This window comes from Cyrtonyx montezumae, unplaced genomic scaffold (assembly GCF_038088225.1).
Source record: "Cyrtonyx montezumae isolate F1298 unplaced genomic scaffold, pur_monq_1.0 scaffold_56, whole genome shotgun sequence".
Classification (NCBI taxonomy): Eukaryota; Metazoa; Chordata; class Aves; order Galliformes; family Odontophoridae; genus Cyrtonyx; species Cyrtonyx montezumae.
This window is the reverse complement of record NW_027072063.1, coordinates 30,916-36,121: the sequence shown is the minus strand read 5'-3', so window position 1 is coordinate 36,121 and position 5,206 is coordinate 30,916.

Sequence of the window (5,206 nt, the reverse complement as noted above, 5' to 3'; positions counted from 1 at the left end):
TGAGCACATAATGCTTACCACCGCGAGATCGTGGCAAGATGATATAATCAACCTGCCACGCCTCCCCATATTTATACTTTTGCCATCGCCCTTCCTCCCAAAGAGGTTTCATCCTCTTGGCCTGTTTAATTGTGGCGCATGTGTCACAGTCATGGATAACCTGTGCAATAGCATCCATAGTTAAGTCCTCCCCTCGGTCTCTAGCCCACTTATATGTTGCATCTCTTCCTTGATGGCCCGAGGTCTCATGGGCCCACCGAGCTAGAAATAATTCACTGTTGTGTTGCCAGTCCAAGTCTTCTTGATCCACCTTAACTTTAGCAGCTCGATCTCCCTGATGGTTATTTTGCTGCTCTTCAGTTGCCCGGCTCTTAGGAACACGAGCATCTACATGGCGCACCTTTACAACCATATTCTTTATTCGGGCAGCAATGTTTTTCCACAGTTCAGCAGCCCAAATAGTTTTAACCCTCGATTGCCAACCATTTTGTTCCAACTTCTGTAACCACCCCCATAAAGCATTTGCCACCATCCATGAGTCAGTGTAAAGATAAAGCACTGGCCACCTCTCTCATTCAGAAATATCTAAGGCAAGCTGGACAGCCTTTACCTCTGCAAACTGACTTGATTCTCCATCTCCTTCATTGGCCTCTGCCACTCTTCGTGTAGGGCTCCACACAGCAGATTTCCATCTGCGGTGCATACCCACAACGCGACACGATCCATCTGTGAACAGGGCATATCTCTTTTCGTTGTCTGGTAGTTCATTATATGGTGGGGCTTCTTTAGCACGTGACACCTCCTCTGCTGGCGTTGTTCCAAACTTTTTACCTTCAGGCCAGTCCATTATCACCTCCAGGATTCTTGGACGGTTGAGGTTCCCCATCCGAGCTCGCTGTGTAATCAGTGCAGTCCATTTACTCCAAGTGGCATCAGTAGCATGATGGGTAGAGGGAGCTGTTCCTTTAAACATCCAGTTCAGCACTGGCAATCGAGGTGCCAGGAGGAGCTGTGTTTCAGTACCGATTACTTCGGAAGCAGCTCGAACCCCCTCGTACGCGGCTAAGATCTCCTTCTCAGTTGGAGTGTAGCGCTCCTCAGACCCCCTGTATGCCCGACTCCAGAATCCAAGGGGTCGACCTCGGGTCTCTCCAGGAGCTCTTTGCCACAAACTCCAAGTGGGACCTTCCTTTCCAGCAGCAGTGTAGAGGATGTTCTTTACATCCTGTCCCGTCCGCACTGGCCCCAGGGCCACGGCACGGGCTATCTCCTGCTTAATTTGTTCAAAAGCCTGCTGCTGCTCAGGGCCCCACACAAAATCATTCTTCTTCCGCGTCACCCGATAGAGAGGGCTCACAATGAGACTGTAGTTTGGAACATGCATTCTCCAAAAGCCCACTACACCCAGAAAAGCTTGGGTTTCTGTCATACTGGTGGGTGGAGACATGGCAGTAATTTTGTCAATCACATCTGTAGGGATGTGACGACGTTCATCTTTGCACTTTATACCTAGGAACTGAATTTCCTGTGCAGGCCCTTTCACTTTGCTTCGCTTGATAGCAAAGCCAGCTCGTAGGAGAATTTGGATAATCTGCTCTCCTTTCTCAAAGACTTCCTCTGCTGTATTGCCCCATACAACAATGTCATCAATGTATTGCAGATGCTCAGGAGCACCACCCTGCTCCAATGCAGTTTGGATCAACCCATGGCAAATGGTTGGACTGTGCTTCCACCCCTGGGGCAAACGGTTCCAGGTGTACTGAACGCCCCTCCAGGTGAAGGCAAACTGTGGCCTGCATTCTGTGGCCAGAGGAATTGAAAAGAAGGCATTAGCAATGTCAGTGGTGGCATACCACTTGGCTGCTTTTGACTCCAGTTCATATTGCAGCTCCAACATATCTGGCACAGCAGCACTCAGTGGGGGTGTGACTTCATTCAGGCCACGGTAATCTACCGTCAGCCTCCATTCTCCACTGGCTGTACGCACTGGCCATATGGGGCTGTTAAAAGGTGAGTGAGTTTTGCTGATCACTCCCTGTCTCTCTAGCTGACGGATCAAATTATGAATGGGGAGCAAGGAATCCCTGTTGGTGCGGTACTGCCGTCTGTGCACCGTTTTTGTAGCAATTGGTACCTGTTGCTCCTCCACTTGTAGCAACCCCACAACAGACGGATCTTCTGACATGCCAGGTAAAACAGATAGCTGCTTAATGTTGTCTGTGTCCACAGCAGCTATTCCAAAAGCCCAACGGTACCCCTTGGGATCCTTAAAGTGCCCTCTTCTGAGATAGTCTATACCAAGTATGCATGGAGCCCCCTGTCCGGTCACTATGGGATGCTTCTGCCAGTCTTTACCAGTGAGGCTTATTTCTGCCTCCAACACAGACAATTCCTGAGAACCCCCAGTCACTCCAGAGATATAAATCAGTTCTGCCTCTTTATAACTCGAAGGCATTAGAGTATACTGTGCACCAGTATCCACAGGTGCCTCATATTTTTGTGTTTCTGATGTGCCAGGCCACCGAATCCACACAGTCCAATACACTCTATAATCCCTCTCCCTCCACTGGCTGAGGGCAGGGCCCCTCTATTGATTACCTGTAGTGACAGGAACAACTTCACTGGTCGTTGGTCTGTGTTGTAATTCTCTCACCCGTGCTCGCAGTGCAGGGGTGGGTTTTTGATGCCATTCCTTCATATCTTCTCCATTTTCACGTAAGTAACTCCACAGAGCCGCGCGTGACATGAAGTTAGTGCTGTCATTTGCTCGAGCAAGACGGCGTTTGCTTCTGAAAGCTGCAATCTTTTCAACCCTATCAATCAGTCGGGATACTTTCTCTAACACGTCTTCCATCTGTCTTTCTAACCTTGATATGGCTGAAATGGAAGCCTGTGATGGCGGAAATTTTTGTTCAAAATTTTGAAGTGTAAGACTCAGTTCAAAAACTGGGGGTTTTCTGTCTTGGTCCTCATATCTGTTGAACGTTGTCACTAGTGTACCGGCGTACCTTTCTGGTGCTGTTTTTGAAAGCTTCTGACATATTTCGGGTGTACTCCTTACTTTCTCTGGATCATGGTCCCGATCTTCAGGATCAAACGTGGGATCATACAGCATTTCCGCCACAGCTGTTTCTCTCAAATACTGGATGCCTTCCTCAATAGTTTTCCATCTTTTCACTTTAGGTGCCAGGTCACTCTTGTAGGGATATCTTTCCCTCACAGCTACTAACATTCGTTGCCAGAGGCTGGCCATTCCATCCATATACCGGCTGATCCCTCTGTCGACAGCTGGGTCACGGGCAATGTTTCCTAGTTGGCGAGCTTCATTACTGTCCAGGGAAACGCTGTTGGCCCCGTTGTCCCAACACCGAAGCAACCAAGTGACAATACTCTCATCCGGACGTTGAATAAACTCTTTTCTTGCGCCTTGAATCTCAGACATTTTCATGGATCTACAAAACGTGGTAACTTTGACTCTCTCATCATCCTCATCATCACTATGTCCATGCCTCTCACTTTTCTTTGTTGCCATCCTTGGTGGTGGTGGTGTTGAGGACCCCCCCTCGCCTGGATCTTCCTCTTCTTTCGCCACCTCTTCTTTGCGTTCTAGGCGTGAGGACACACGTTTCCATTTCTGGCCTTCTACCGGGGCAACTGACTTCGATACTGGTGCTTCCTTTGGCTGGTCAGATGTGCCTGGGAGGTTTTCCTCCTTGGCCTGAGCCTCAGTTTGGACACTCTCTCTCTCTCTCTCCCGAACAGTATATATGCCTCGGTAAGCATAAGCCAAGCCCCAGATAAGCTGTTCCACCTCAGATCTTTCTGAGCCACAACATCCATTACTCAGATACAGGCCTAGCTCCTCAGGATCCTGCAAGTGCTCAGGAGTAAAATCCCATGGCACCGGGGGACCCCATGCTTCTAATTTCTTTCCTAAAACTCTCCACTTTCCCTGCCATTCAGCATTCTCTGTTTCTGGGAAAAGCTTCCTCCACATGGTGTAAAGAGCCATTATAAGGGATACATTCAGGAGGACCAATATCCCAATCGTTAACATAGTCCCTAAGCTGTAATCTTGAAAATTCATAAGGAACTGAGAGGAGAACCTGGACACCCATTCAAATATTGTTTGGTTTGTTAACATGGTATCGTTTGTTACATTAGTCGGGGTGCCCAGGTATCTGGTAGGTGCCTCCATCACTGCCTTTAGTTTGTCATATAGGGACCAGGCTCCATAGATCAGACTGGCAAGCTTAACCAAGTTCCAGTACGTTTTGAGCATTAAAAGGGAAAAAGCAATGAAATACAATCCCTGTAAGGGCACTTTTAACAGAAACAGTAAAAACATTTTTTTTTCTTTTACTCAAACAAGCTGGCAGCACCCGAAAAGTTTACAAATATTCCAGGAGAACTGGCAGTACGCCTGGACTTCAAGGTCGTGTTTTGCCGTACAGGACCTGCAGTACAGATAAGCTTCCTAACAAAAGACAGAGATTCACTCTAAAAGTATGTCTCTGCCCGGCTAAGGTAGCTAGTCGTGCCCCACGTTGGGCGCCAAAATTGTCACCGGTTTGCGGGACAGTTCGACCCGGTACCGTGACAATTGAGGCAGGGGACCCACGGGCCCACACCCCGGGGAAGGGGAAGGGGGAAAGGGAAAAAGGAGAAGGGAGATGGGCCCAGGAACAAAACAGCGGCAACGATCTGAGGAGGAAAGCTAATTTACTAAATAAGATATCAGAAAGGAAAATAACACAATATAATATAATATAATTGGAATTGAGGCAAATGAATCAAATAAAATGAGCAAGAGAGAGAGTGTGCGATAAACCAAAGGCCTTACGCTAACGCTGAAGGCGGACGGCTGCAACAAACACCCACTGCCGAGCACGGTCCTGAAGGGAAGAGAGAGTCCCGTGACTGCAGACAGTCATTATCTTTCCCTCTGAGCGTAAACACGTAAGAACGCAAAGCATCGCAAAGTCCTCTGGGGAATGTAGTTCTTCTTCTCTTCTGAGACAGGCATACCTGGAACTATCGATGGTCCACGGAGCTGGAACATTAACTCTTTAACTCTAAATGCACTACATGATGTTATGATGTGGAATACCAGCACCAAAAATCATAAAACCATGACACACTGTTGCCGTGGTTTGTGAATGTACACCTCCCATAGCATCAGTTACAAAGATTTTCCTGCAGGATA